Consider the following 21,730-nt stretch of genomic DNA (forward strand, 5'->3'; position numbering starts at 1 on the left):
GAGAGAGAGAGAGAGAGAGAGAGAGAGAGAGAGAGAGAGAGAGAGGAATTTTTAACGAGTTTAAAACTTTCCCAACGAAATCTCGGTTTACTACTTACTTGTAAACGGGCGGCAGTGTTTATCACGTGAAAAGCCGTGACCAACTAATTAGCCAATCAAACAGCTTATTAATTAACGACCATGCGATGCCTCCCGCACGATGACTGAGTAGTTATTAGCAGACGTTCGCGTTACTAATACCCGCGGGGTGGAGGGGAGGAGGAGTAAACGCACGAAATTCGATGTATCGCGTATATTATACCGTTCCCTCTCCATCGATTTTCTCCATGGATTGATGTACACGCCACCTCCCGAAACCAGATTACCAGATTCCCTGTCAAAGTGCATTAGTTAGATCGATTGAAATTTAACGTTTTAATTCAACTTTTATTGTTATAAATTCGTTACGTCGAGAAAGGGAATGATGTATTATCATCGTGTCCAGGTAGTGGGGATGAAATAAAGTTAAATAGAATAGTGTGTACCATACCTTTGCGTATTATTATTCATAAAGGTGATCCATAAAATATATGGGGAGGCGGGCGTGATGATCGATTTCGAAATTTTGCGATAAAAGGGTATAAATTGACGAGAGAGAGAGAGCCGTTGAAATCGTGTCTCGTTTCGTTACGCGGAGTAACAAGTAATCGGCTTTTTATTTGGCGAGAGAAAGAGAGAAGGAAAGGGAGAAGAAAGAAAAGTTCGCTCTTCAGAATCTCTTATATACTTAAACTCGAATGAAAATTCTTTCACCGGTTTTTTCCTCGTTTAATTTATTATTCACTTCTATTCCCTCTTTTCTTTTTCTATTTTATACGACCTCTGAACGATCGATATCGAGTGAATATATAATCGCAGAGAGACGAATTTAAAAAGCAATCAACCGTGTGTGTCTATGCCGAGTAAATTCCGCTCCCCCTTCACCTAAATTCGTAATTTAGGTCGCATTACGGTGGAAGCGCAGTGCTTAATACCGTGTTACGGACGAGCTAAAATGCTTAACTTACAATTAGACCTCTAATTATCCCGCTATTAAGTGGACGAAACGCGTGAATGGCGCATTAATGACAATTCGATGCGGTGTGAAAAAGAATCTTTTTTTCGAAAAATGCAAAACGAAACGTATCTGTTTCGCGCAGTAAGGATAAAAAAAAAAAAGAAATTAATTAACTTTAATTTGCGTTTTCCATCTCTAACCATAGAAACCATTTTTTTTTTTATCGATAATAACGAGATTTTGAAAATTCTGAACGATGAAAATTTTACTTGAAAAAAACCCCGAAATTAGCCATCGATAGCCATGAATAATATCATTGTAAAACGTTATAAATTCTGAAAACGCATTTTATTTGCAAAAAAAGAATTATATCCTCTATTCAAATTTACCTATTTAATCTAGATAAGATTATAGAACCTAACACGAAATTAGCCATCAATAACCATGATAACACTGTTGTAAATTCCGAAAACGCATTTTACTTGAAAAAAACCTTATATCCTCTATCCAAACTCATCGTTTAATCCATGCAAAATCATAGAGCAGCCGAATTACCGAAAAGGAATTAGCGAGAGTGCATGACAACACTTGATTGAACCAGTTTCGTTCTCGCCTCGAGACGAGACGCATCTGATATAAAATTCGTTGGCGCGCACGCGCATGCGCGAGAACGCGTAAAAAGCGACAAAGGCTCTGGTCGAGGCCTCGGTATCTGAGATGGCTCATCGAGGGGGGGGGATGATGTCGCGCCGGCTTCTCCGAGGGTTGGCTCGCCGAGGGAGCGAGGCGAGGGGGAAGGGGAAGGAGGAGAGAACGTGCGGAATAATCTCTCCTTTCCGCGAATAAAGTGGATGCGAAGGTGAGCCCTCGTTAGTTTCCGCTTGCCGTAACTCTTGGTGGCAAGATGCACGAGCCGGTATTATTCTTGGCCGGAATAGTGGATCGTTAGGTTTAATCGTGCGGCCGTCGCGAGGCCGAACGGGGGCACAATCAGCCGCGAGTAATCCCGCGCTCCACCGAACCTATCTCTTCCTTTTTCTTCTTTTATCCTCTCTTTTCCTCTCTTCTTCTTTTGTTTTCTTTTTTTTTTTTTTCTTTTTGTTTTTTTACCTAGACGGTGTGGGGATAAAAGCGAGGAAAAATGCCTCTCACCGCGAGATTCGCGGTCTAATATATACAAAAGAGGCCGATACAACTGGACCACTTTTCTGCAATTTCTGCAAGGAGCCAAGGAAAGGGGAGAGGAAGCTTGCAATCGCTCGCCTCTTTCTTCTGTTCTCTTTCTTTCTCTTCGGTATAGATGAAGATATCGAAATATTTCTTTTACATCGAGCTATCGATTTTGTTCAAATTGAAATAGTCGGAGTGTCAGAGATGTAACTAAAATTTCGAGTAAATTTAAAATTTCGAACAACATTTGCTATTATTATATCGATCCGCTTTTCGTATAACCTCGATGTTATTATTTCCGATTATTGTTACGTTTACGAACGAGCTGTTATCTATAATCTCGAAAGTCAAAGTTATTCGACGAACGAATTAATTTTCAATAACGATAAGTGTTTCAGTTAACAAGAGATTTTAATTCGAACTTGCTCCTGTTTTCGCTATATTATGCGTGTATACCGGCCGTTACGCTCGTTTGCCATCATCGCTAAAACGAGGAACGCGAATGACGTGGCTCGATGATAAATCCAACGTTCCTTCATTCGAGGCGATAAGTGGCGGCAAAAGTGTACTACTACTGCGCCTCGAATTCTTGCGTTTGGGCGGATTAACGATAATGGAACGTCGCGTTTACGCAGCTTCGTGGGAAGCACGTTGGAAATTGCAAGTTAAACTTTCATGCTGGCCAAGTTTCACGGCTCCATGCGCCGCTTCTTCATCCTCTCGTTTTCCTTTTCTTTTCTTTTTTTTTTTTTCCACCTTGAAGGGATAAAGCGTTGAGCGGACTGACCGCTTTCCCGCCTTTGTTAAACATTTACAAAAAATTACCATTAATAATACCTCTCGTAATATTTCTCCGCGTATATTCGTTGATCAAAGATTTTTCTCGCTTCCTTTTATATAATAAAAGTTGAACGAAGCTTTGCTTTATATCCCGTGATATATTTGACGAAATTTCGCCAACCAACGTTAAAATTGTAATTAATTTAATTTGTCGAATCGTTCGCCTCAAGTGCGCATTTTCAATCGAATTGCTTCCAAGCAATCTCCAAGAATCGATAACGTACAATCATCCACCGATAATGTAATTTATGAATAAAATACGAATATATTTCTATAATGTTATAACGCAAGAAGAACGACGCTCCTCCACTTGGAATAATAGGTCGCATTTGTTACGAGCGATACGCGAACGTGGCCGCGGATTTCTTTATTAAATTTTCAAGCCATCTTCAGTGGATGGAATTACACCTCTTCAACTCGCTTCCTTCGATCAAGTTTCCTTCTCGCGAACGTATGAACTCTCGTGAACTTAAAAACTTTGTTCTCGCCCCCCTTTTTTTTTTTTTAAATACGACTCTAATAACAACGTATGAATTAAATTGCTTGTTGCTTTCAACTCATTAAGATTAATCGCGAGTAAAAGAATTCGTTTTTCTATCCGATTCCTTGTTGAATATTAAAAAAAAGAAAAAATGAAAAATGAAAAATGAAAAAGGAAAAAGTAGGTACCAAGTTATTAAACTTTTACGATGATCGGATAGAGTTACACTTTTCTAACTCGATTCTTGGGACGAGTTTCCTTCCTCGCATAGAAAAGTTAACCGCGTTACGAACTTTAATCATCTTTCTCGTCTATAATTGAACGTTACTTAAAAAACATTGAGTGTATTTCAACACGCTCCACGTCACGCTAAAAATCTCTCTCTCTCTCTCTCTCTCTCTTTCTATGTGCTCCATACGTAAATCCTGACACAATAACGATTTTCGCATAATAAAAGAATTTCGTTCCTTCTTCGAGTTTATCGATCCTCCTCCCCATCTAAAATAAAAAGATTCCGTTCCATCAAGGTTTTTCGATCAAGTAACGACACAGTTGCTTGCACTTGTTATTTATACAGACGTTTGATTCGTCGAATCGAGGATACATCTGCACGCGATACTACTATCCTATGTACGGATCTCGTCTATCAAGTAGCGATGTATTGCGGTTAAAAAAAAAAAAATGACTGGCCGCGTTATCAGCAATTGACGCACCCTTTGATTCCACGCCAGACGATCGGCCGGGCCATTGTCGCGGAGAGAACGGCGACTGGCCAGATGTACGTGGACAGAATCGTATCTCGTCCGCTCACTCCCGTCCGGTGTCGTGGATCCATTTATTTCAACCGTGGATTCGGTTGGTGGGCCGCTTCTTCTCGTTCGGTCAATATACGCTTTTCCGTGATTAAAAGTTACCGAATCCTTTTTATAAAAAAAAAAAAAAAGATATTCTCCTCTTCTGTGTGTAAATTAAAACCGCGGGAAAGACGAAACGCCGAGGACGAACGGCGTACGTACGTACGTACGTACGTACGTATGGCGTGCAACAATTTTACATTTAAATTCGGGGAACAAATTTTTCTTCTCTTCTTTTCTTTTTTTTTTTTTTTCTTTTTTATGTCGCGCGAAGCATCGCGTTTCCCCCGGAAGGAACAAATTGAAAGAACGAAATTTTATAAAACGCGATCTCTTCGTTTAGGAAGAAGGTAGTTGGAAGGTAAATTTCGCCACGCTTGGGAATTTTCGGTGCCGTCGGTTTTATGAAGTACACACACGCGCATGCGCGCGAGGTAATTTTCGTAATTCGCGAAACGATGCGACCGAGTAAGGGTAATTTTGTTCACGACGAGGTTTTGTCGGGATACAACGTGAAATGGAATAATCTTTTTTTTCTTTTATGGAGAGAGGGAAGGGGAGGAGGGCAGGACGAGATTTTTTTTCTCGAGAGGATTGAAAATTTTGGACGGTTAATTTTTTAATTGCGAACCCGTGCAGTTTCGTGATCTGAATCCGTATCTTGATTAACGAGTGAAGATGTAATGATTTCCGTTTTTTAACAAGTGTAGAATTCTATAAACGTAGTCGTAAGTTCGATAGAAAGTAATTTATTATTATAGGTTTAAACTAGAATGTTAATAGTTGAATTCTTTTTTCACGGACACGTTAATAAATCTTCCAACGAAAGTTTTACTTGCACTCGAGTCTCGATGAAGGGAAAAAACGCCACCGCATTCGAGGTCAATAACTCGTCTTGATTCCATTTATCATCCGAATCCCTTCGTTTCGCTCGAAAGATCCCAAACAATTACAACACTTTCCACACTGTTCTTTATCATAATGTTGACCGTAATAAATTAATCAAAATGGGAAAGCAATTCAAAAAAATTAATCATATACGAACAATACGCAAATTTAATGAAAATAACAAGGCGCGCAACAAGCATCTGATCTAACCTAACTTAAACAAAATATATTTCGCGTGTCTTTTTTCTAGGTTAAAGGATAACCTGATATCGATCGAGTAGTCATACATTTCATGCATTTCATGCGTCGGTAAATCTTCACCGAGGCGATTCCATTGCATTATCTCGGCTCGAAAAAAGTTTCGTAACTGAATTTTGAAAGAAGTTTATCGACATCAACGTCGGTTCATTTCTATTATCGGTGCCGGGACTCTTCTTCTTCTTTTTTTTCTTTTTTTTTTTCTTTTCCTTCTATTAAAGACTTTTAACTTTTCACCGAGTTACGCAAATCGGCCATAACGGAATATATTAAGTCGTTAAGCGTAAGAAAGGGGGAGGGCGCCTCGTTTATTCAATTAAATATCGTACAATTTCCGAGTGGAAGTTTAAATTGACGCGTGCCACGTTCGGTGATGAGCGTGGTGGATTAAATGAAGAGGTTTAAATGGGAGGAATGTTTTTAAAATGAAACTTTTAAATGCTTTAAATGGAAAAGTGAGTTTTTAAACCTGATGCTTAACTCTATAATATAAATTTTTCGATAAATGCGTTGCACCGAATCGGTACGCAGCGAAGATCAGAAATATTTGTCTGAATATATTTATTTTACACAACGATGAATTTTCGACTCTCATTATACGTATATTAATAAACGAAACGATATCAATGTTGTACTAAATTAATAATAATTTGCTTCCAGATTTAAGACACGATTTGCCACGGATATAGAAATTGAGAAATTTAAATTTATTAATAAGACAGATAACGAAATATGATAAAAGTAAAATATTTCCATAACTCGAAAATTTTATTTCTATTTATTACGTTATTTTAATCATTCGTGTAAAAATGGGAGGATAATATCGAAGAAGATATATTTTTCATTCGTAATTTTTGAGGAAATTTGGGTCAGATACCTCTTTGAAAGCTACTTTCCTTGAGAAAAGTTTCATCAAGATCGGTGATTAACGGAGACTCGAGGTTTTCATAAAATTTTAAATATCGCAAAATTTTTAGAATCAAGGCTTCCTGGTGTAAAACCGTGTCTTAAAGGAAAATACGTTCCGATTTTTTCATCAACATTACAATTTCATTAGAGATCGAGCGACATACTTTGAACATGATTCATTCATAACAAAAAAAAATCATCTCTCAATTTTATAAAAGTATATATTTTTAAAAGGAGAGTTAAGAATTTTAAATGATTGACTCTTTTGTTAAATGATAGATTTGAAAAGATATTTTTTAAAATATCGATTAATTAACAAGTGGAATTTCTTTCAATCACTCGAGCAAACTTGAAAAGTTTAGCAAGAACTTTGATGAAACTTTGGCGAACGGACTACTTTTCGCATTTCTCTTCCTTCCTTGGTTACACCGTCAAACAAACTTTCCACGCTACATTGAAAAATTTAAAGGAAAATAAAGTTGTCGATAAAATTAATGCTTTTAAATAAATCGGAAGATGATATGCATAGTAAATTAGAAACGAATCCAATCGAGATTAATATTATTTAATTTGTCCTTGATTTAATGTCTAATTCCATGATTAATTAAAAATCCATATAAAATCCATATAAAATTGAAATAAATTTCAAATAAATATCATATAAATTATTAAAATTAGGTTCTTTTTTCTGCATGTAATCTCAACTCAAATACAAAATAAAAAATATTTTTAGTAACGTTTGCTACGTTAAAGTGAACGTTTCCTAAAAAATTACAATTGTTAATACATAAGTTCAAAATTTCTAGAACCTTCCTATTGTCCAAGAATATTTTATAAGTAAAATATGAATCTCATTCTCCTGTTTTATACTTACTTTTCAGAAAATTTCAAGGAAACTGCGATTCAAATACGAATGCATCTGCATGCCTCTCCTACTTCCTTTCTTTCTTCCATTACACGTTAAACTCTTACAGCGTTACGCAGAAGTGAAGAGAAAAGCAGTTTTAAAAAAAAAAATCTCGTTACTCGAACGAACACCGTTTGCTCCAGTTACTCTTAGAACTATCCCCTCCCCTTGACACAACACAAGAGTTCACAATAGAGTTTGACAAAATATTGGTCGACACAACACAAGAGTTCACAATAGAGTTTGACAAAATATTGGTCGACACTAGTTTCCTCTATTACTTTTCTCCGTCAGATTAAACTTCTTTTTTTTCCCTCAATTACACTTTCATCGTAAATATCCGCCTCGTTGTTTTATCGCGAGATTCTCTGAGACCTGCTTATCTATATAAGCGCGAGAAAAAAATAGTCCAAGTAGATCAGCGGTTCTCTTTTTTTTGAACGAGAAAATCAATTCGGTTCAGAAAGTAATAGTAAAGATAATAACGCGACCAGAATTTCTGGAAAAGAGTTGGAGCGTGGAAAGAATGGAAAAAGTTGGTGAAATGAAATTAGAAAAACGAGTAATGTTTCCTCAATCAATATTCGTAATTTATTCTATCTAGAAATTTTTTATTACGATTGATAAATCATAATAACAGGTTTCATCTGATATTTAATATATATTAATCTTTTTTTACTATTACTCGAATGAAAATTGAATATCGAGGGAAGTATGTTCTTGTTTTTATAGATATCAATTTATTTATGTCCAAATTCAATTTATAAATAGAAAATAGCGAAAAATATAATTTAAATATTTTATTTCGAATTTGGTAAAACTACAAGTAATAATATCGAGAACGAATCGAGATGTCGAAATCAGACAAGACACCCTGTATATCTTATATTTTTCGCTGTTCCATTTGCACATCGTGCAAAGTTTCGTTAAGATCTCCTTCTAAATTGACGTAAACGGGTTAAAAAGCAAACCGACCGAAAAACAAAAATCAATTTTCTTTAAACCGCGCAAACAAGTGGAATAACCGTTTAAAAGAGGCTGGGATCCCGGCCAACGAGAGCGCGATTACCGAAAAGTTAAATAAGTTCGGCTGTAATCCTGTTTTCATGAAAATGCACGGCGAGGCGGCCGCTTTTGTGCCGCGTAATCCTTGTGCTATCGTGGTGAGGGTTTCGGAGGTGGAGGACACTTTAAAGCGGCTAAAAACCCCGCAGAGCCGCAAGAAACCAGTAATAGTCGCGGGAGTTACCGAAATCCTCGTTATACCGCGCCCATACAACCGATTCTTTAAGGGCTGTTTAATATACGCGACGAGGAACGAGTGATACCCCCCGGAGGTACCATAATTCCGACAGGAGAGGTAAAAAACAAGCAAGTGAATGCGCGAAACTGATGATCCTACGATATAAAAATAATGATCCGGAACGAAGTCGCAACAGTGCACATCCTCGATGTAAATAGTGTTCTCGGGATTGCGCAGTTTGGCAACATGGTTCGGTCGTGCTAGAGAAAATACGTAACGATCTATCTGGCGAAGCTCTTACTATGCCCGTAAAAATATTATTGTTCGTAAGGTTTGATTTTTACGTTTTATTTAGGTATACTTTTTTAACGATTGCGATTCGATGTACTTTACATGCTTGCTTCAAAGGCTAGATTAAGTTTATGTTTGCCAATGAATATTATTTCATAAAATGTTTTTGTAACATGATGGAACAATGAATATCGATATATAGAATCAATTTTCTTCGATGAGAAAGAAGTTTCGAATAAAATTTTAAGCAAAAGTTTAACTTTTATTGAAACTATGACGAATATAAGAGATTTTATTTTCCTTTTAAAAACGAATTGATTTTTGACGCATTATTTAAAATAACAATTTTATCGAGATTATTTCTTTTCTTCCCATTCCGCCGCATTTATATTATTCTTTCGTCCAATTGATTTTACTTGTTAAACGCGATTCATCGTCGTCGATATGCCTAGCTACTGTACACCGACAATATTAAAGGGGCATTTTGAGGCAAGTTAAATTTTCTGTTACTAAAAGTTAAATAACTTTTAGCTGTAATCCTGTTTTCATGAAAATGCAAGCCACATACCGGCCGCTTTGCGCAATGTAATCCCGTGGTATCGAATGACATTGCTCTGCTCGAAGAGGATCAAGTTGTGGAGGAGGAGAAGGAATATTCCTAAGCGAGCGACGATAATTAAATCAGAATGATTAAATGGACGAAGCCATTGCGACGACAAACAACAATAACTTTACCTTCCGTTCTATGGCTATTCTGCTGCACACGCTGAAACGTCATTAACCTTGTGGAGTAATCAACGGCGAACAACACCGACTGAATGTAATTAATTCTCGCGATTGATTCGTCCGATTCGACGCGGCAATCTCGCTTTATATAACTATAAGTATATAAGTAGAAGTAACGGGAACAATGATGAAGGGAAAAATATCATTGTTATTTATCGTGCGGCTAATAATACCGATTGAGGAAAAAAATTGAGTGGACTAAGAAAAGATCGAAGCATTATTTAAATACGAAGACCGTGGTTATTCGTTAATGATAATATCGATATCTTATTCGTGTCACAGATCCGCTCTGATCGATCATTTATTTCGTGTTAAAGTGATTGTAAGATCATCTTTTTGTTTCCAATAACGCGTACAAAAATGCTCGCGTGCAATTTACACATGGAGACAGCGTTCCTTCGAACCTTTTCTTTGTTCGTCACAAAAAGAAAGAGATGGACGGAAGAAGTATGTAGATTAATGGGATTTCGGAGGAGCAACGGAGAGACACGATGCAGTTGGCAGGAAGCATCCATAAGATCGCGTTCCAAGTTGCTTCTTCTTCCATTTTCTTCATGTACACGATGCTTTTACCAAGGAATCTTTCGCGAACCGGCTTATTTCTTACTTACTTTAACTTCGAAAGAAATTCAACTTCGTATTTATTTTACATTTCCATTGTCCAAAAAACGAACTCACCTTGCTTTCAACCTTTCTGCCTGTATTTTTATGGTAACTCGGTTAAAAAAAGAGAGAAAGAGAGAGAGAAAAGAAAGGAAAGAAAACTATGAAGTTTTTTTACCGCGGAGTTTTTTTTGCTCGTAGCATAGGCTTTTAACGGAACGCGTTAGAAAGCAAAACAATGCCGTTCGTCCAACTACACAACTATCTCGAAACTGAATACGCCTGTTTTCTTTTAATATATATTGCAGGCTGGTAAAGTCGAAGAGAAGAAGACGCAGATATACCAGGGTCGAGATAATATATTCACGTGATATCGTGTAACACTGTTTTCCTTCTCGTAAAGGGCTCCCTAAAATGAGCGCAGACCTCCCGCAGCTGCGGATCCTACGTTATGCGCCACCACTCACCATGCTCTCCTATCCATTCCTCTTTCTTCCCTCTCGATTTCTCTCCAACGTCATTTACCCTCCGACCCACCCTCATTTCTCTCTCTCTCTCTCTTTCCCCCTGTATCGGCCCGTGTTTCGCGTTTATTTATCCTCCTCGAGTCCTCTTCTCCCTTCTTTCCCTTTTTCCCTTTTAAAGCTCCCCATTCCATATCCATTCCTTTCTCTCTCCCTCCCTCCCTCCCTCCCTCCCTCCCTCGATCCAATGACTCGATTCACTCTGACTCCGCGAATTCGAGAAAACGAACGGCAAAAGAGAGATTTCCAGCGAGATGAGAGCTCGGTCCGCGGTTATTTTAAGCAATTGTTAAGTGCCTTCCTTCCTCTAGCGGCTCCTATACTGCTCCACGGTCTTGACGTGACTCACCAAAACCGTTTACCACGGACGTGGACACAACACAACGGTCCGTACCAGCGGCTCGTTCGTCTCCTTGTTTGTCGTTTATCGCGCGTTTTGGCACTTCCATCCATCCCTCCCCTTCCGCCGCTTCGCGGCCGATAAATCAACAGGCGCAATTAGACCGTGCGGCCCGACTGAAATCCCTCCCTCCCTCCCTTTCTCTCTCCCTTTTTTGCCACGGAATCGTCTCCTACGATAGCGATGTGACACGGGTCGGCCGTCCTCCGTGGAATTTCGGCCGGTTCCGAATGTGAGCCGGTGAGGAACGGTCGTTAGCCCGGATTTGGGAATATTTATTGGCAGGCTTGTTTCTCGCCCGTATATACAAACGCACTTTCGCCTCTCCGCTCGATCGATCGTTTTATAGCGAGAACCTTGGCAGGGGAGAGGAGGGGGGCGATGAATGCGTTGGAGAAGAGAGGAGTCGGATGGGTGGGTGGATACGTGGGTTTTCGTTGATGCGTTCGGATCGTGATAAACCGATGGGAATTCTTGGCAACGATTGCGTAACGACTCTCGATATATCGGAAAGAGCAAAAACTTCGCTCGTGTGATTTTATTCGTGACACGTAAGTGAATAATATAAGCAAGAGTGATACAAGTTGATTCTTAATATTTTAACGAGCTCGAGACGTGTTAACGATCTTAAGGCCTGTCTTTTCTAGAGCGTTGTTGACGATAGATCTTTACATGCGCTTCCTAGAAAGCCACGAGTATACACACGATGAATATTTTAGAAATAGGGAAACACGGTTAAGAGCTCGATTGAAATTACTGTGGGATATTTTTAAATAGATTATATATTCATTGTGCGATTGTATTTGTTATTAATATAAACGTTTCGCTTGTAGAAATATTAGCTCGGTCGAATCAAGAACTCGAAACGATTTTTTCGATGAATTTCTTATAACTAATTTGAAACGATTTCATACACAAATAATTATTTCATATAAAATTTTTATATTTTGATATTTTATGTAATTTGCATAATTCTTATACATAAAAAAGAATTTATTCATAAAGCGATATAATATTGTTACCGTTCTAAATGGTTAAAAATAATCGATCATTGAACTATGAATTCTAAAACTTTTAGAAAGAGAGGATCAGAAAATTAACTTTATTTCTACACATTCATATACTTCCACGCAAATATTTGTATTGTAAATGATTTAGCAAAATCGAACGATTGCAAAATCGTCTGCCAATTGTACGCCCACATTGTCGTAAAAATGTTTTTGTTTGCTTCCGATTTTATGCTTATACGAATCGTGCCAAACTGTCGCGATAAAGTTGAAAAATACAAATGAGATTGCTGTCTTCGTTGCGCGTTCGTCCGAGTAACAGCTTCGTGAGATGCCAACGCCACTTCCTCCGACGAAATCTTCTCGCTTTGTGTTCCGACAATTTCATCTTATATCAGTCCTGGTTCAAGCGAGTACAATAGAGAAACTCTATCTCAGCTGGAATCGAGCGCCGAGGTCGAACGAGTAAACACGTTGTCGTGCGAAATCGTAAATATAACTTTGAAAGTATAATTTTTGGAAATGTAGAAATAATGCTATATTGGCTCGTGAGATTTAACTCGTCGTCAAAAATTCTTCGATTCGTTTAATATTTAAATAACAGTGGACGGTTACGACACGAAATAAATTCGTAGCGATAAGCTTGATATATAGTATATATTTCCATATTACGAAAGTAATAAAAACATCGATTTGAAAAGATGAGGTATCGAAAGTTCCAATATATAATTCGATTATAATCACTCGCCCCTTTCTCCCAATTTCATCCCGTGGAAAAAGGAACATCTATCTTGAACAATCTCCCTTCCAATTTTCCCATTGTCGCGTTTGAAATCGATAATTCATTTCGAACCTTCTGATATTCCGATGAAAACGTTCGCGGTTCACCTTGTATTAGATAGATTGGACGCGTGGCGACGAGCGAAAAAGAAGAGCGAAAAGAAAAAAGTAGAGAGGAGGACAGAGCGCGAGTTAAGAGAGAAAGACAAGGAGGGGAAACAAAAAAACGATATCTCGATGACCGAGAGCTCGGAAAGGACAAAAGTTATTGCCACGGCGCGCTAATGAAGCACGAAGGCACAGAAGACAAGCGGTCGATGTCTGTTTGGAAAGAAAACACTTATTAGCAGGATGGTGGATCGTGGTTACCGGCGAGGGCTGAATTTAAATCGGTGTACGGCGTGCGACAAACCTGAAGAAGACACGATGAAGCAATATGAATCCTATGGAAGTGGAGGAAGAGAAGGAGGAGGAGGAGAGAAAATCCAAGTTGGCCCGTGGGATCTATTTTAATTATGCAGGGAGAAAATTTGCAAGAAAAATATATCGTGGCTGGTATTTGCGCCGAGTGAAGGAGAAATAAACGGGTGACTCATGGCGGTAATAAAGACAAAGGAGGAGACCTTCGTTTCCCGGAAGGGAGGAACTTTGAGAATTTAGTCGACGCCTATACCTCGAACTCGATGATACTCGCGCGTCTCGCGATTGCGTACCTTTAATGACAATCGAATTAAGAGTTAACTCGATCATGCCTCGCGCTGCACAGAATCTATTTTAACCGTGCGAACGAGGGAGAAAGAAAGAGAGAAAGGGGGAGGGGTGAGGTTCGGAGGAAAATATCGTTATCCTTGTTCCAACGAAAATAAAGGAATCGTTTTTTTTTTTTTTGTTTTCGTTCCAAGTAATTTCTATATGCGAAATTCTTTGGTGTTTTTCTTTTGTTGTCTAATAAAAAATAATTTGACGAGTCAACGTTAATTGGAACTGAAAATTGTTCGATTAATTTTTTGGTTATAAAAATCGTTTACTTTCGTGTTTAAATTGTATTAGCTTGAAAGAGGAGGAGAGTTGAAAAGGAAAGTATCATGATGCTTTTTGTTCCAACGAGATCGCTCTTTTTTTCTTTTTTTAAATTCTCTGGTATTCGCAAAATAATTTGACTGAATTGGAAAATGATGAAGAGTGGGATTTGAAAATTCTTTTAACGAGCGAGAGAATATGAATTTGAATCCTTTCTTAATTTTTAATTTTCTTCTATGTCTATAGATATAATTGAGATTTATAATTTTACATGTTGTATTGATGAAATTTATCTCGATCGTGAAATCGATATTACACTTGCCGTACAATGATGATGGAGCATCGTAGACATCAGAATCGAAGAATTTTTTTTTCGTTTAATGAAAATTCCGTTTTCAGATTAAATTTCCTGCTTATTTAAATTTTGTTAAATTTTGTTAAATTTTAACAAAGATACATTAAAAATATATCTCTTTTTTAAATTTTTATATTTAAATTATATCAAATTTAATTTATCAAAATATTTTGAACGCGTTAAAGAGTAAAAAATATAAACGATATTTACTTTCAAAAAAAAAAAAAAAAAAAAAACTTGAAATTGACGCATTGATCAAATAATGCTCGACTGCTTCGCCTTAAAAAGAGGCGAAAGAAAGTTTGCCGACGTTTATCCATTAATCGGAAGCAAATGATTAAATTGGAAATAGCTTAAGATTTTCCACCGGCTCGAAAGGATTCCCGTAGGAGAGCAACCAGAAACTGGCTCGGAGAATTCGATAAGAGGAGAGCCCACAGGATTTAGGAGTGGGTGCACAATAGTGAAGCACTCCTCTCGACTGTAAAATAATTAAGCTTCACCAAGCCTCCCCCTAATCGTCCCTGATCTTCTTTTCGGACGAGCCCGACTCCCGATTCATTCGATTAATTTGCCGTGGAAGAATTCAATTGTCCGATCCCGAAACTTTTGCGGTTACCCGGTTACACATCGATCGGCATCGACGACGATGATGCCAGGCTTACACACAGTTTTATGGATTCGCGATTAAAACGTTTCCACGCGACTGATCGACATCAAAGGGAAAAATCTGCATATACCGATTTTTCGTAAAAGGTTTATTATACTCGATGAATAGCCTCGACGAATCTACGCGAAATATATATATATTTTTTTTAGGATTAATCTTTAGGGATATTCGATATTGTTTATATTCATATCGCGCCATTTCTATGGACACGGCTTATATTTTTCATTCTGTCACGAGGATCGGATTTATGGTTTCAACCGTGACCGTTCGTTGTTTTTGAGATTGAGAAATCTATTTTCTTTCGCATTTTTTTTTTTTTTATTTCTATAATAAATCCTATATGGAAAATCCTGATATAATCCTTATCGAAAAAGTAACTCGAAAATGTAGGAATGATAGATGTGATTTAATTTTTGAAAAAAATCGAACTTGAGTTAAACGAAATATATATTTGAGATATTTGAAATATATTTTCGAATATCTGAGAGGAAAATTATTTTCAAGATAAAACTATTTTCTTTGATCAATCGTTGAGTAATAATTAGTGCATAAGAATTAAAGTAAAATGACAAGTTTTAATTTTCGAAAAAAATTAATTACAAATTCAATAAAATATGCAATGAAATGCACTTGATATCGAGTATCTATCGCAAAATTATTTCTTTGGCCTATTCATATACAAGGCATTATGCAATGCAAATACATTTAAAATATTTTTCACGAAAATTACTTTCACAATGAACTTATTTCTTTGGCCAACCGTTCAAATAATAATTTCATATATACACGAGGCATTATTAAATAATGGAAATATGTTTAAAATATTTTCCACGAAAATTAGTTTCACAATGAACCTATTTTCTTTTTGAATACGATCCATTCGAATAATAATAATTTCAACTCACGAGCACATTACCGTGGCGCGTCAGTTTTCGGTAATTAAAGTTCATTACGCGACCCTCCTATTCGAAAGACAATCCGTGAAAACGGTTAAACCCTGGCGCAAACGTCAAAATGGAAGTTTCGATTCCTCCCCTTCGTGCCCCACCCTTCCATCTCGAGGAACACGTTAAGCCCGCGTATTTGCGAGACTTCTCTTCAATTTATTATTACCCGAAGAGCGGAGAGCCCGTGCCACCTTCTTTTCCGGGGACCGCTCTCTCAAAGTCTCTCCTTCACTCTTCCCGGATACACCATCGACTCCCTTGTTACTTTCATTTTATCGTTATTCCCTGCTCGCAACCTCGATCCAGATGAAGGGAGTAATTCCTTCTGGAATCGAGTCCGAGGAGGGTGATTATTTGTACAAACTTTGCGCAAATAGATACAAGTAAAAGTAGATTCTTCTTCTTCTTCTTCTTCTTTTAATCGGCCGTTTCGAAACTTTCGTTGTTAATCTAATTCTGACTTTTCGTCGGATCTCGTTATGGTATTTCAAAATGGTATTTTCTCGATGCATTTGTTAATTGAAAGTTTAAATGATTAAAGGAGGAAATGTTTCTAACAGGGAATTAATAGGTGATTAAATTTCAAACGACGCGTATAAAGTGATGAAACATTTAAATCAATGTACGTCTTAATACACAAAAGATTATCTCTCAGACGCTATCTTTTGTCTTTTATGCCAAATTAAATGGTGGATATAAAATCTGTAATTTATTATCTTCGTCTCAAAACTGTACACAATATACACAATATTGTATAGAAAGTATCTCAATGATCAATTACATCTAATTCTAAAACGTATTTGTTGTTCAATCTTCTAAAAAATATATCCTATATTTTAATAACAAACAAAAATTCATCTTTTCGATCTATTTATATCTTTATCTTATTTATATAAATATTCAAAAACAATGTATCCTTATTCCTTATTATCGCTCCAACGAAATACGAATATCCACATAGGCGAATAGTCCTCAACGCAATTAAAGAAAAAACTCAATCTTTAATTCTCTCGGCTCGATCGGTATATACGCGCGCGATATATAATTCTCTTCCACTCCGTGCACACTTCCAACACGCTTCCGCTCTCTCCCTCCCCACCCGTGCCACCACTTTATCCACTTTCCTGTTCCCCTCGCACGCAATCCGATTTCTCCTTCCTGCGGCGGACAATTTTTCGGCGTGATCAGAGAGCGTCGTCCCCCCTCCCTCGAGCCATCTTTTTCCCGGATGAATTAGCAAAGATTCCTTTGCTCGAATTCCTTTACATCCGGCCGTCTCCCTTCCGGCCTTGTTGTTGCCACGGATCGCTCTCGCCCTCCCCTTTCCTCCCTTTTGTAAGCCCGACGCGATACAAAGACGGCCGGTGAGAAAAGAAAAATGTCCTCCTCCTCCTCCCCTCCCCCACCGATTCGTTTAATTGTGACGCCCGGCGAGATAAGGAAGCCGATAATGGTGATCGATGCCGTGCCGCGATGCGATTTCAAACGAGGGGACATCTTTCTCCCCCCCCCCCCTCCCCATTTTTCGAAAGTATACGGGAGTACGATTTTTCTCAGCGTTTTTTTTCATTTCTCTTTTCCTCGTTTCCTTCGATTCTTTTGTTTGCTTTTTCTTTCTTTATGGAGACGCGTGTTTTAAATTCGAATCCTTTGGGAAACAAAACATTGATTTTTATCGAGAATAAAATTCTCCATCTGTATATTTATCAATCTCTCGTCGAATTTTCCGAACAGAATTTTAAGCATCGATTTAGAGATTTTTTTTTCGCAAATTGTTCTTTACGCTTGTTCGATACGGTGAATCGAACAACGTATAGTTTGGAATCAGAAAAATCTGGAGGAGGGGAAATTCGAGCTCAAAAAACGATTTCGAGGTTTCGAGTTGTGACCCATTCTAAATTTTTTTTAACCTCTTTTCTCTTCCTCTCTTTCTCTCTCTCTCTCTCTCTCTCTGCTCCACTCGTTTTACGAAACGTCGAATCGAAATATTTTCGAACGATAGGGGTTGGAAAACCCCGGCACGGTATCCCGTGGTGGACGATATATTTTCTTGCCGCGCGAACGTTTCTAAATAAATATACGCGAGGAGACTATGCAAATACAAATATCGGCGAAGCGATAAATTCAAAGCGTAAAGCTTCGCCCGCCGCCGCCGCCGCCCGTTTTCGAACGCGGGGATGTACCGGTCCGATCCTCCTGCGAAAATATTGTCCCAACGAATTCTACGATCGAGTCTTTGGTATCGGTCATCCACGTACCGTAAGGACGTTACGCTTCCATCGAGTCAATCCTCTTTCTTTCTTTCTTTATATATATATATATATGTATGGTGTGTTGGTCGTTTAATTGATTTCCATTTATTTTTCTATCTTTGAACCGGTCGAATGAATTTTACAAAAGGCGAGAGCGAACATGGAAACATGGAGCGATCGAAAGGAAGTGTTCTTTGGTTTGTCCGCGATTCGATTAATTGATTCACCGATGCACTTGACTTTCAAAGCGTTTCTTAATATTCATCCCTTATTAGAATGCGGGCGAAATCCGATAACAAGGAAGGGGCACAAAGAGCGCGTATTATTTAATAGATTCAATTGGAACTACTTTTCTCTCTCCCCCGCCTTTTTTTGAGGGGGAAAACGCGCGATTCTCGGTATTTTTGTAACAATAGAAGTTTCTTTTTTTTTTTTTTGTCTAATTGGAGAGAAATCGAGGTTTTCCTCTTTATTTCATTTCATCTTTTTCTCTTTCAACAAAATCGAACGAGAAAGGCTTCGTTATGGACGAGATATTAATTAAAGATATTTCGAATTTCAAAAATATTCCATTCTCATTCGTTACGATATGCAGTTTCGATTAATAATTTTTATTATTTCCTATTAAGAAAGTATTTCACTTGAATCGAATAATATTTAATTGTTCGAAAATACAATTTCGAGAGAATCAAAACAGTTTTATTAAATGCCAGAAACATTTTTTCCGACGAAAGAAAATGGCGTAAGGTAACACGTGTAATCGAGCGTAAGGTACTTTCTCGTAAAGTCGAACGAAATTCGTTCGAGATCGAGCCGCGTGTTCGTTCATTCCGGGAACAGAATGGCGTTTCTTGGTTTCGTTGTATCCATAAATGAATGGAAATGATTTTCAGAGGTCGAACAGTACCGAAAATAACGGAGGTAAGAGAGTCGGAGAGCAAGAGAAGGCAGGTATAGAGAGGTGTCGCGTCAGTAAATCGCGGGACAATATAATCGACTGCTCGGTCTACGGCACCGTTCGAAGGCAAAGAGCGACAAAAGGTCCACGGACAAAGGAAGACAACGGGAAGGAGACGAGAATGTTGGCTGGACAGAGCGAAAAGTCAGCGTGAACGAATATTACTTTGGATGGAAAGTTCGTAGTAGAATATTCTCTCTTTCTCTCTCTAATATTAAAGAATTATTATTATTGATATCGCAATTTCTTCGATATAGAAAATGAAAACATTCTATTCAGAAATATAAATATAAATGAAAAAAGAGAATTTTATTTTTAATCGGAGAAAATAGGTTGAAAATTTTTCGAATGCACGGAATTGTCGATACACTTGATATATGATAATCAATGGAAAAAAAAAACTATCATCTCTACAAAGCACACGAATCATTCTAACTTATAATATCGAATCTAAAATATTTTACAGTATCTCGAAAAATAAACATCGAATAATTCATTTTAACCAAAAATAACAGAGGTTTTCGCTTAAAAGGCGAAAAGTAGAGAAGTATAACCTCAAAATATTCCATTGTATCTCGAAAAATAACAAAACATTGAATAATTCGTTTCAAATCAGAACAAAAAGACGAAAAATAGAGAAATACCTGAAAATATTCCACTGTGTCTCGAAGAAATGACGAAACATCGTATAATTCGTTTCAAACCAGAATAAAAAGGCGAGAAGCAGAAAAGTACAACTTAAAAATATTCCACTGTATCTCGAAGAAGTAAACATTGGATAATTCGTTTGACCAACCAGAGATGGCGGAGTGGTAAAAAGTGATTGAGAAGCGTTCAAACAATCGAAAGGAGTCGGGAAGAATCTCGCGAAGGATATACAAAATTGGATAAACCGTTGGATAAAGAGGGACCCGCATATCGATACGTGCGATCGAAGAATTTGGCCTGGCTGCAGCTACGACGACAATTCACAGTCGACCAGCAGCCAGTTTGCCGAACGCGTTTCGCGTGACGTTCCCGAATATTCGTCCGTTATATTCACGGGACACGGTTAAATTGTCGAGGGACTCGCGGCAATTCCCCCCTCCTACCTCCTCTCCAATTGCTGTCTTCGTTACTCATTCTTTCTATCGTCTCTCTTTTTCCAACGAGATGGTTCGAGAGGTATATCCAGAAGACTAATTCGAAATAACGATGCCCGGCCCAACGGTGTCCCGTACAAGAATATGCGATCAACCGTAATTTCGAGTGACGGGGAAACTTGGAATCGTGTCGAAATTTGGAAAAGGGTGATCGTAGGTAGGAAAATTACCTATTTATTCATCGTATATGCTTGCGAGGTCAAAGTTGAAACGGATAGTGGATCAAATATGTAAACGTATCGAGTCATGCTGGGTCGAAATTCTCGATTCCTGGACGGACGGTAGTCAAATAAAGTTTTATCTCCATTTTTCTTTCATAAATAAATATTTTTCTTGTACGTTATAATTTTTCTTTCTACAAATTAACGATAATTCGTTTGCATCCAATCCGAAAATAACCAACTTCAACTTTTCTATTTTGAGAAATAAATCGAAACTTGATCTACGATGAGAACGAAAGAAATGTTTTCGCTCGTTAACCTTAAACGATTTTGAAGGCGTCCTGTACGTTATTCACATCTCGTATTTAGAGCGGAGGAATATCGATATTCGTACTATGTAAAGCTGAAAAGTTGGAGTTTCGCTCGGATAATATAATCGGTATAATATATAATGGTCGACCAAAACGGATATCTGGTGGCGGAGATTAGGTCAGGTCGGATGCAATCTCGGTGTGGAATGAAATCAGGCGGTTCATCAGGATCGGTGGATTCTCGATTTCAGAGACTCGATTTAACGTTTTTCCGCGATAAATCGATAATAGGAGAGCCGGCGAGACGGACGAATTCGATTTTCCTTGGATCGGGAACCGGTCGGTAAAAAACATTGGATTAAACGGGTGGCGGTTGCCGCCACTTTAACGAACCGGAATTTCCGCCCTGCCCGTTGCCTACCGCCTGTCTATTAAACAGAATCCTCCTCGTTCATTACGTTAATGAATACAAAATCGATTGATACGTGTGTATATCCATAATTAACCGAAACCAACTCGATTTCAAAGTTGGTCCGGACCTGTGGGTACGGACTCATTCAATTATCGACAGTCCATAAACTCGCGCGTCCATCCACCAACCTCCCCCCCCTCTCAACCGGCCGAGCTAATTTCATAAATTTGATAATTGCGAAACACAGCTGATACGTTTAACCGTGGCGCGGGCCTGCGATTGAAACAAAGCGAAAACGGGCCACGAAACGACGAGGAAATCGGCGAGGAAATATCTTTAAATTCGAATTTTACACACAGTTTTTGTTATTCGTTATCGACTTAATTTTCCAATTCGATCAGGGCCAGGCTGCTCGAAACTCGAAATCGAAAGTTGAACGAGGTCCAAAATTTTGAACGATCGAGAGGAGGGGGGGGGAGGTTAATCTCATCCGGCGTTGAGAGAGGAGCGAAGAAGAGAAAGGAG

The 21,730-nt window shown here is 38.1% G+C and overlaps 1 protein-coding gene across 1 annotated transcript in view; it reads left to right on the forward strand.

The window, feature by feature from the left end:
• The window catches only part of LOC122716475, a 59,076-nt gene that overhangs the window by 6,800 nt on the left and 30,546 nt on the right, over positions 1-21,730 (forward strand). The gene's annotated exons all lie outside the window — the stretch shown is intronic.

The sequence above is a fragment of the Apis laboriosa genome, unplaced genomic scaffold (assembly GCF_014066325.1).
Source record: "Apis laboriosa isolate Shangri-la unplaced genomic scaffold, ASM1406632v1 scaffold46_cov150, whole genome shotgun sequence".
Taxonomy (NCBI): Eukaryota; Metazoa; Arthropoda; class Insecta; order Hymenoptera; family Apidae; genus Apis; species Apis laboriosa.